We start from the raw sequence: 11,902 nt of genomic DNA, 5'->3' as shown, positions 1-11,902 counted from the left end.
TGCAGCGTGTTCATCATAGCAGTGTGCTCCGTGTCACTGAAAAAGGTTTTTCTATAGAGACACCTTTTCAAAGGTACCTCTTCCCTGGCTGGATGCTTTAAGGGATGGGTTTCCATCCCAGATTAGTCCTGGATGCAAAAGCAGTTACCTTCTTGCACTTTTTATAAGTTGCGTGTAAGCTACTGCTTGAAAGTGCTCTGATGCCAGCGTTCAGGCTCTCATAATGAATCATGTGAATAAATATGGATTGTACAAGCAGCATTTTGCTGACATAATCAGCTTGTCTCATTGGGCTAGGGGGTGTGATTCATCTCAGGGTACGAGAGGTCCCGACTGCAAATCCCACTCGAACCCCTTCTTTTGAAAACCCCCCTTGCGGTTCACTTGTGATTCTTCTCTTAGGTAATTGGTTTGGTATGTACCAAGCAAGCGCTGCACATGTCAGCGAATTTTGAGTGGTGAAACTCAGAAAGATAGTAAGAGCTCCAAGTGCTGTCTTTGGCCCTTTGCTCTCACCCTGAGCGAGAATAATACCCCGCATACACCTATTGTCAGTTTTCCATAATAAGCCAACACTCTGAGGAATTTGGAGGTTTACAAAAGAGAGAAAATCTTACCAGCCTAGAGAAAGTGAGGGAAAGTAGGGTCATTGCTCTAGAGGTGTGATTGTTTGCTTTCGGTGTGAGCGGTCCCAGATTCATATCCTGCATGAGCCCTAAAAAGTGCAATTTTGTTTTCCCTTGCAATCATTATCTGTAGAAAAGCATTGTTAATTGTCTTTACCAGAGAAGCTTCCTTCACATTACTGACAGTGGTGTGTTTCTCGAGAAATACCCCTGTAGCGGAGTACCTTAATTCAACTCAGATCCTGTAAGGAGTAGGTTAAAATCCCAGACCAGCCCTGAAAACGATAGCAGTTTTCTTCTTCCGGTTTCCACAGTTTAGCTCATTGGTCTTGGGGGGGTGATACTGGCTTAGGGTGCAAACGGTCTGGACCTGAAGTGCCGGAATAATCTGCTCTTTCAAAAACTCCCCTTAGAGTTAATCCTGTATTGCTTCTCTTAAGTAGTTGCCGTTGTAGGTACCAAGCAAGCTCTCCATTTCAGTGAAGTTCAAGTGGTGAAACGCTAAAGAAAGCCCAAACCCATGTCTTTGGCTCGTTGGTCTAGGGCAGGCATCCTCAAACTGCGGCCCTCCAGCTGTTGCAAAACTACAACTCCCAGCATGCCCGAACAGCCTACAGGTATCAGCCTACAGCGGGGCATTGTGGGAGTTGTAGTTTTACAACAGCTGGAGGGCCGCAGTTTGAGGATGCCTGGTCTAGGGGTATGGTATACTTTGGAGAGAGTTCAGAGAAGAGCTACTAAACTGGTACATGGATTGCAGGATAAAACTTACCAGGAAAGATTAAAGCAATGGCCGGACTGAGGGGGGGCGGAGCCCCCTTTAGGGGAGGCCCCCATGATGGGGGTTTGGTTTTAGAGAGCTGGGGGGGTTGTCGGACTAGGGTAGAGGGAGGGGGGGGGCTATGGTAGGGAGAAAGGTTAGGATAGGTTAGTTTGAGTGAGGGGGTGGAGTTAAGGGGTTAAATAGGCAGGGAGGAGGAAGGCAGGGCGCAATTTTAGGTACAGAGGAAAAGCTAAGCTTACCGGAGTGATGGAGCAGCTGGAGGCCATGATCGGGGAGTTGCGGGCGGCAGCGGAGGTGAGGGGCCCAGCGTGGGCTCAGAAACAGATCCAGTTGCTGCTGAGGGGGCTGGGTGAGGTGTTTGTTTTGCCTCACCCACCTGCTTTACGCCGGCGGCGCGCCTGTCACCATCTTCCCCCCCTCGGGCTCAGCGCCGTATTAGGAGCCCCTCGCGGGACCCTCCACGTCGGGTGCCGCCGACACCAGCTTCCTCCAGGCCCCGACGTGGGAGGAATCCTTCCTGTAGGCGGAGCCTTGTGGGTGGCCGGGCCCGGCCATCTACACCTGCGAGCGGTGACGGCATGGGAGCAGGATCGAGTACTGCGGGCGCCTCTGTAACTCCAGGCACAGAGGCGGCCCCTCGGCGTGGGAGGTCAAGCGTACAGCGCGGGGCTGCTGCAGTTAGGTCCGTCGGTGGTAGCAGGCCCCAGGACACAGGCAGTGCAAGAGGCTCCGCCCCCAGGAGCAGTTCAGAATCAACTGTTAACCCCGGCATCCCTGGTCTGTGTGGGGCCAGGGGACAGGAGACAGCCAGTCCCAGGAGAAGTCAGGAGGTCCGGGCTGCTGAGGGGTCCTTCTGCACTGCGCGTTCCTGCCTTGCCAGGAGGCAAGGTGAAGAGGAGAGGTCCGGCTTCGTGGTCTATCCTGGTGAGGACGTCCCTGGTCCCAGCGGGCCCAGGGGACAGTAGGACGGCCTTACGCACTCGGACGGCGCGACGCAGAGGAGAGATCTTCAGGAGTCAGGACTTAGGGCTGATGGGAACACAGCACCCAGCCAGTCAGGTGAGATTTCCTGGGGACCACTTGCGCAGGTAGTGCAGGGTGTGGGGGCTGGGGTGGGGGTGTCTCCCAGTCAGAGTTGAGTAAGGGCCTGGGGTAATTGTTGGGGGGTTTGGCAGGGTTGGTTGCTAGTTGGGGGTTGAGTGGGGGGACACCGTTACAGGCCTGGGGCGTGCACGGTTTGGCTGCGAGTGCGGGGTCGGGGGAGCAGCAGCGGGGGTTGCCGGGCATGGGGGTGTCAGTGCAGACGCAGGCGGGAGCGGAGGTGGAGGAGGATACTGTTCTGGTGGATGATAAGGCGAAAGGGGAGGTTTATGTTTGCTTTGAGGGCCCGTTGGGGGCGCATTTGAAGTCGGAGGTGAGGGAGAGGATTTGAAAGGGGGAATATGTGGAGATATTTTCCCTGCTTCCTTTGGAGCGCTTCAATTTAGATAGGGTGCGAAGGGAGGATGGTAAGAGGGAGGAGGAGGAGAAGCGCCGTTATAGGTTAATACCACGGACGTTCGCAAACTGGTTGCAGGCGTTCGCAATATTGGCAAGTTTGATTGGGGAGAAGGCGCCGGAGGCTTGATCGGGGTTGTTTTGCTATCTGGACGCAATCGGTGAGGCGTATCGGGTGTATGGGGGGTAGCGTGGTTGCATTATGATGAGCAATTCCGGCAGCGGAAGGCGGTGCGCCCTGAGATGCGGTGAGACCATAAGGATATCGCCTTGTGGTTAAAGGTTACGGCCCCAGTGTGTTCGGGGCAGCCCTTTCGGGGGGAAGGTAGCAGTGGGGAGACGAGCAATACAGCAGTTGCCTCAGCGAGGGGACTGTGTTTTGCCTATAATGAAGGCAACTGTAGGTTTGGGGTTAAATGTAAGTTTAAGCACGAATGCTCAGGTTGTGGAGGGAATCATGGGGCAGAGAGGTGTTTTAAGGGTGGCAAGCAGAGCGGGGGGGATAGTTCTGGAAAAAGGGGTGACGCCGGTTCGGCTGGTAAAGATGCAACCGTACTTAGATAGGTACCCCAACAGGGAGGCAGCGGGATTGTTGGTTTTGGGTTTTGCGGAGTGTTTTAGAATTCCGTTCGTGCCGGGGGAGGCGGTGTTGCTCAGGAAGAATTTGCGGTCCGCTAGGGAGCATCCGGAGGTGGTGGAGAAGTTGGGGAAGGAGGTGATGCTTGGGCGGATGGCAGGCCCGTTTTTGGAGCCACCCGTTTGCAATTTGCGGGTGTCGCCGTTGGGGGTTGTCCCTAAGAAGGAGGCGAATAAGTTTCGCCTTATCCATCATCTGTTGTTCCCGAGGGGCTCCTCGGTCAACGATGGTATTGACCCGGCAGTTTGTTCTGTAGTATATACATCGTTCGACGCGGCAGTGGGTTGGGTGAGGTGTTTTGGGGCTGGGGCATTGATGGCAAAGACGGACATTGAGGCGGCGTTTAGGTTGTTGCCGGTTCATCCGGAGTGTCAGCACTTGTTGGGGTGTTTTTGGGATGGGGGGTTCTTTGTGGATCGTTGTTTACCTATGGGGTGTTCGCTGTCATGCGCTTACTTCGAAACGTTCAGCTCGTTTTTGGAGTGGGCGGTTGTGGACTCGTCAGGTTGTGAATCACTGATTAATTACCTGGACGATTTTTTGTGTATTGGCCCCCCAGGGTCGCCGGTTTGCGCATTGTTGTTGGAGACGTTGGGCTCGATTTCTGGGAAGTTTGGGGTCCCGCTGCCGGAGGGCAAGACGGTGGGGCCTGTAACGGAATTGAGTTTCCTTGGCATAGTGATTGATTCAGTGAGGATGGAGTGTCAGTTGCCGGGTGATAAGCTGGAAGATCTGAAAGGTCTGGTGGCTAGGGCGATTCGGGTGAGAAAGTTGCAGTTGAGGGAGCTTCAGTCGCTGTTGGGGAAGCTTAATTTCGCTTGCCGGATTATGCCCATGGGTCGAGTGCTCTGCAGGCGGTTGGCGCAGGCGACCGGGGGGGTGGTGGTTTCGCATCATTATATCCGGTTAGGGAGGGAGCTGCGGGCGGACTTGCAGGTTTGGAGTTCTTTTCTGGACCAGTACAACGGTCGCTCGCTTTTTATGGGGTGAGTTGTTGAGGCTTTTGATTTTGAGTTATTCACTGATGTGGCGTGGGGTTCGGGTTTTGGGGCGTTTTGTGGAGGTCAATGGTGTGCTGGGGTTTGGCCGGCTGTGTGGGTTGAACGGGGCTGGGTGAGGAATTTGGCTTTGTTGGAGTTGTTCCCTATTGTGCTGGCGGTTTTGTTGTGGGGGGAGCGTTTCCGGGACAGGAAGGTTCGTTTTCACTGCGACAATATGGGGGTGGTTCAGGCGATCAATGGTCTGTCGGCGTCGTCGCCATTAGTGGTGCGGCTGCTGCAGCGGTTAGTGTTGGAGTGCTTGTCGCTTAATGCTTGGGTTGTAGCGGTACATGTGCCAGGGGTGGACAATTGTATTGCTGACGCCCTTTCTCGTTCGCAGTGGAATCGTTGTCGGCAGTTGGCTCTGGAGGCGGACGCGGTTGGCCTGGAGTGTCCGGCTTGCTTGTGGGAGCTGTTGGAGGAACGTTAATGGGGCTTATTCGGGCGTCATTGGCTCCGGGTACGTGGGATATGTATATGAGGGCTTGGAGGGCCTGGGGGGATTGGTGTACCGTTTTGGGAGGGGGGATGGAGGAGCCGGAGTTGGCTTTATTAATGTTTTTGGGTCATGGTAGGGAGCAGGGTTGGTTGGTTAGCAAGGTTAACGGATACATGGCTGGGTTGGCTTTTGGTTTTAAGGTTCGGCGGATGGTGGATGTTATGAAATCCTTTCTGGTGGTGCAGGCGTTAAAAGGGTGGAAGAGGATGGGTGTTGGGGTGGATGGGAGGAGGCCAGTTTCGTCTGGGTTGTTGCTTAAGTTGGGGGGTCAGTTGCGGACGGTTTGTCGTTCAGAGGGGGAAGCGCGGTTGTTTCGGTTGGCTTTCTCGCTGTCGTTTTTTGGGGCAATGCGTGTGGGGGAGTTGGTTTGTCCATCGGTGAGTCGGGTGGGGGGACTTTTGAGGGGGGATGTTGAGTTGTTTGAGGATAGGGTTGAGTTTGTTATCCGGCGGTCAAAAACGGATACGTTGGGTAGAGGAAGGTGGTGCTTTTTCGGATTGAGGGTTGTGATATGTGCCCGGTTCAATGTTTGCGGGATTTTGGGATGGAGGGGGAGGCGTCCCCTTTGTTGGTTCATGCAGATGGCACCTTTTTGTCTCGCTTCCAGTTTTCTGCTTTTTTTTCTAGGTGTTTGAGCCGGGTGGGGGTGGATAAGGTGGGGTATTCTAGCCACTCCTTTAGGATTTGGGCAGCGACGGAAGCGGCTAGATGGGGCCTGGGTGAGGATGTTATTAAGCGGATTGGACGTTGGGAGTCGGCAAGGTTTAAGTCTTATGTTCGTTTGGATCGCCTATAGAGACGGGGGGGTGGTTGTGTTCAGGGTTTGTTGTGTTGGTGCAAAGCTGCGGTATTGTTCTTTTGTTTCTCTCGTTGCAGATGCGGCGCCCGCTCTGGTGTGGATTCTGGGGCATTCTTATGTCTTCTGGGGGGCTGTCCGGGCAGCGGTTCGGCCGGATGGTCAACAGCTAGGCTTTGACAGGGAGTCTGCGGTGGTAAGGTGGATTGGGAGGCAGGGTATGGTTTGGAAGGGGGTGTTGCCTGAGATTCATAGGTTCGTGAGAATGGATAGGGCACAGGATGTGTTGGTGGTCCATGCGGGGGGCAACGATTTGGCGGCGAAGCCTATTCGGGAGCTGATTAAGGAGGTCAAGTGGGATTTTTTACGGTTGTGGTCATTATTTCCGGGTACGGTGACCGTATGGTCTGATATTGTTCCCCGGCAGGTGTGGAGGGAGGCTCGGTCTGTGGATGCGGTGAATAAGGCGAGGGTAAAGGTGAATAGGGCAATAGGGCATTTTATGGCTAGGAACGGGGCGGTGGTAGTCAGGCATAGGGAGTTGGAGGCTGGAACGGGGGCTTTTTGGAGGTCGGACGGAGTGCATTTGAATGCGGTGGGGCTGGATATGTGGAGTTTGGCATTGCAGGATGGCATTGAGGTGGCCCTGAGGTTGTGGAGGAATGCCCGGAGTTGAGGTGGTCAAGTCCGGTCGTTGGTGGCGGTGGGGGGGGGGTCCTTGGAGTTGGTCACGGTGGAATCTGAGGACAATTGGGGGGGCCCCACGGTTGGGGCTGGACTCCCAGTTGGACCGAGCGGTTGTGGTGAATCGAGGGGGGGTCATTCGGAGGTGCCTTTGAGCTGGGCGTTACGGCTGGAGGCAAGAATGGCTCACCCTGGTTCGGCAGCTCAATGTTTTTGGGGCTTCAAGGACCTTCCCCCATTGGGGTTTACAGTATTATGTTATGTTATTTTGTAATTGTTATTTAATAAACGGCTGCTGTGGCCATTATATTTCCAGTTGGTGGTCCGAGTTTTTATTGGGATTGGGGCTCTGGGGCGGGGAGGTGTAATGGTGGAAAAGGGGTTAAAAAGGACCTTAACATGTATAGCTTGGAAGAAAGACGTGATAGGGTTATTGGGGAAGTTCTCTCGGGTCCCTCACACACCATCTCACCCCTAACCCTCAACCTCCCCCACCCCATCAACCCACCAATGAAGACACTGAGGCAGATGATTGGAATTAAATGGCCACAGCAGCCTTTTTATTAATATAACATAACATCAAAAACATGTACATCATGAACCCGACGAAGGAGGTCCTGAAAGCCCTAGTTACACTCTAAAACAAGTGCACCAAAAACACCCGGGTAAATACAACTTGCCTCCAGCAGCGCCACACCAGCTCGGAGACCCCCGAGAGCTGTATCCCCTTTAAACCGCCTGATTACCAAAACCTGGGAGTCCAGCCCCACCAATTGAGGCCCTCCCATCCACAAACACCAAGTCCTAGCCCAGCTTCCAGGACCTCCTACCGCCACACCTGCCGTGACAAACAGATTCGACCTCCCGCCACTAAGCCATACAACAAGGGGGGGGGGTAGGTGAGAGCTCGTTCCAACTAAAGATGGCGCTGGATAGCCCTTAGCGCCACCCTTATAAACCCTCAGCTCCGCCCCTACCTCCCAACCGCTTCCTCACACCATTTAACCCCTTCCTCGCCTCACCAGCCCTCACCTACCTAACCTGCGTCCCCTCGCTCCCCAAAACCTATCATGGCAGCCTCCCTTAAAGTCTGTCGCCCCCCAGTACAGCTGCACTTGATAGGGTTATTGGGGAAGTTCTCTCGGGTCCCTCACACACCATCTCACCCCTAACCCTCAACCTCCCCCACCCCATCAACCCACCAATGAAGACACTGAGGCAGATGTTTGGAATTAAATGGCCACAGCAGCCTTTTTATTAATATAACATAACATCAAAAACATGTACATCATGAACCCGACGAAGGAGGTCCTGAAAGCCCTAGTTACACTCTAAAACAAGTGCACCAAAAACAACCGGGTAAATACAACTTGCCTCCAGCCGCGCCACACCAGCTCGGAGACCTCCGAGTGCTCTATCCCCTTTAAACCGCCTGATTACCAAAACCTGGGAGTCCAGCCCCACCAATTGAGGCCCTCCCATCCACAAACACCAAGTCCTAGCCCAGCTTCCAGGACCTCCTACCGCCACAGACGCGCAACTTGAACCAACTAACTTAAGCTTGCGCGCCCCTCCACACCACCAATGCCCGTTCGATCCCGCCCTGCAGACCCAGGGCCCATAAATCCACACCCACCGCATTAAGGTGAACCCCGTCCGCTCTCCAATAAGCCCCCTCACCAGACTCCAAATCAAAATGCCGCACTACCACAGAACCGTTCCGGGCCACAAACTTTCCAACTGTTCTATTCACCTTAATACGAGCCCTATTGACCCGCTCCACCGACCGCGCCTCCCGCCAACTCTTCCTCGGGACAATATCTGACCACACCACCACCAGCCCCGGAAACAAGGCCCACAACCTTAGCAAATCAAACTTAATGTCCCTTATCAGCTCTCTCACCGGCTTCACCCCCAAATCGTTACCACCTGCATGAACAACTAGGACATTCGGGGGGCGATCCAGCTGAACAAAACGATGCACCTCCCTCAAAACCCCACCCCACAACATACCTCGATAGCCCATCCACCGGATGGCCGCAACATCCCTGCTAATACTCAACTGCCGCCCGTTAGGCCTCACGTCAGCCCGTATCGCCCCCCAGAAAACAAAGGAATGGCCGATAATCCACACCAACGCCGGCGAATGACCTAAAATACAAAAGAAACAATCAACATCAGAGAACAAGCCCTAAACCACCAACCATCAGACTTCCCCAAGCCGCACATAGGAGCGGAACCTACTAGACTCCCACCGCCCAATCCTCCGAATAACCTCATCACTCACACCCCTCCGCGCAGCCTTCGTGGCTGCCCCAATCCTGAAAGAGTGACCCGTGTAACACCCTGGGTCCACCCCCAGGCTCCGCAAACACTTCTTCAACACAGCCAGAAACTGATACCGGGACAAAAATGCCCCATTCTCATGCCGAAGCAAAGGGGCACCCGCCCCCCGCAACCCCGCACCATACTCCCGCAAGCAAGCCACCGGGCACATAGCACAGCCCGGAACCGAAAACAAACAAACACAACGACCCCGCCCCTCCTGATCCGTCTTTGACGCCCTCAGCCGAATCACCACCCGATCCGGGAACACATCCACATCATCATCACGCAACCCTCCCACACAGCGAACACTCCGACTCACCAATTCCCCCAAACGAAACGCCCCAAAAAAAGCCAGCGAATACGCTGCCTTAAACAAACGAACCTCACTCCCCGAGCTGCAAACCAACTCAACCTGCACCCCCAGTCTCATCAACAAATCAAAAGACACCGGCCGACGCCGATCCTCCGACCTTTACCCCCTCCGCCAGCCCTTTAAAACCTGCCGAACCACAAAAGCCTTGGTACAATCCACCAACCCCGCACCCGAAACCCAAACGCCAGGCCCGCCATGCACTTGTTAACCCTAGCCACCGACCAACCCTCCTCCTTCTTCCACCCCAGGAACAACACTAAAGAAATCTCACCAGCATCCACACCTAGCCCCAACATACCACACCACTCCCCCCAAGCAACCCAAGCAGCCTCGTACGCCGCCCACGTCCCAGCAGACAGGGACGCCCTAAACAGCCTCTTCACCGTACCTCCAATATCTCCCACAACAACCCCAGGCACTCCATCCCGACGACGTCCGCGTCCGGCGCCAACTGCCGAAAACGATCCCACTGCGAACGAGAAAGAGCATCCGCAACACCATTAGAAACACCCGGCACATGCACCGCCACCGCCCAAACATTCAATGACAAACAACTCAGAACCATATGCTGCAACAACCTTACAACCTGAGGGGAAGAAGCAGACAACTGATTAATTGCCTGCACTACCCCCAAGTTGTCACAATGAAAACGCACCTTTTTATTCCTAAACTTGTCCCCCAACAACTCCAAAGCCAACACAATGGGAAACAACTCCAACAACGCAACGTTCTTGACCCAACCCCTCTCCACCCACAACGAAGGCCAGCGATCCGCACACCACTGCCCGTTACAATAGACCCCAAAACCAACCCTCCCTGCCGCATCCGAGAAAAGGTCAAAATCCACACTATCCACTGCATCCCCCAAAACCAGCGCCCTCCCATTGAAATCCTCCAAAAACCGAGCCCACACCCCCAAATCCCCCCTCAACTCCTCCCCCAAACGGATGAAATGGTGCGGAGCCGTCACTCCAGCGGTTGCTGCCGCCAACCGCCTGCAAAATATACTCCCCATGGGCATAATCCGACATGCAAAATTAAATTTACCTAATAATGACTGCAAATCCCGCAAACAAATTTTTACTAACCGGCTCGCCCCGGCCACCACCGCACGCAAATCCAACAACTTGTCCTCCGGAAGCCTACACTCCATGGCCACCGTATCCAACACAATCCCCAGAAAACTAAGCTCGGTAGTGGGCCCCACCGTTTTACCCCCGCCAACGGAACTCCAAAAGACGCAAACACCGATTGCAACATAGCGAGCAATACCGCACAAACCCGAGAACCCGCCGGACCTAAACACAAAAAATCATCCAAATAATGAATGACCGACGTGCTCCCTGCTACCTCCTTCACCACCCACTCCAAAAAACAACTAAAAGCCTCAAAATACGCACAGGACAGGGAACAACCCATCGGCAAACACCTGTCCACATAGAAACCCCCTTCCCAAAAACACCCCAACAAATGCAGGCTATCTGGATGCACCGGAAGCAGCCGAAACGCTGCCTCGATATCCGTTTTTGCCAACAAGGTCCCCGGACCCAACCGCCGAACCCACTCCACAGCCGCATCAAACGAGGTATAGACCACCGAACATAATTCTGGGTCAATGCCCTCATTGACCGACGCCCCCTTTGGGTATGACAGGTGATGAATCAACCGAAACTTGTTCAGTTCCTTCTTCGGAACCACCCCCAAAGGTGAAACCCTAAAATTAGGCAAAGGCGGCTCCGAGAACGGGCCATCCATCCTCCCCAACCCCACTTCCTTCGCCAATTTTTCCGCCACCACCCCCGGATAATCCCCCGCCGAGCGCAAATTCCTCCCTACAAAAGGGGCCGGCCCCGGATCTTAAAACCAAAACTAAAACCTTCCCACAACAACTGCGCCGCAACCCGATTCGGGTACCTATCTAGAAACGGCAACATCTTTTCCACCCGCACCGGCGTCCTGCCCTTTTCCACCATTCCCCCCCCCTGCTGCCGTCCCCCCCTAAAACACCGTGACGCTCCATGTCCTCCACCACAGTTGGTGCACTCGTGCTTGAACTTGCACTTAGCACCGAACTTACAGGTTCCCTCATTAAAGAGGAAACACAACCCCTTTGCCACCGCTGTTGACACACCTGACGTTCCCGCCCCAGAACCCCCATCCCCCCGAAAGGACTGCCCCTGCCGCCCCGGCGCAGTCACCCGCATCCATAACCCTATATCCTTATGGCCCCACCGCATAGACGGGCGGACCGCTTTCCTCTGCCTAAATTGTTCATCGTACCGCAGCCACCCCACACCCCCATAAACCCGGTACGCTTCCCCAATCGCATCCATGTAGCAAAATAGCGCCGAGCAACACTCCGGCGCCCTCTCCCCAATCACGCTAGCCAGTATCGCAAACGCCTGCAACCAATTAGAGAACGTGCGTGGAATCAAACGATACCGCCGCTTCTCATCCTCTTCCTTCTTCCCCTCCTCGCGACGCGCCCTATCCAGGTTAAACCGTTCCAGCGGCAATAATGAAAAAATTTCCATATATTCCCCCTTCCAAATCCTCTCTCTCACCTCCTGCTTCAAATGCGCCCCCAAGGGGCCCTCGAAACAAACATATACCTCCCCTTGCGCCGCATCATCAACCT

This window comes from Bufo bufo, chromosome 6 (genome assembly GCF_905171765.1).
Source record: "Bufo bufo chromosome 6, aBufBuf1.1, whole genome shotgun sequence".
NCBI lineage: Eukaryota > Metazoa > Chordata > Amphibia > Anura > Bufonidae > Bufo > Bufo bufo.
Note: the sequence above shows the minus strand (reverse complement) of the source record.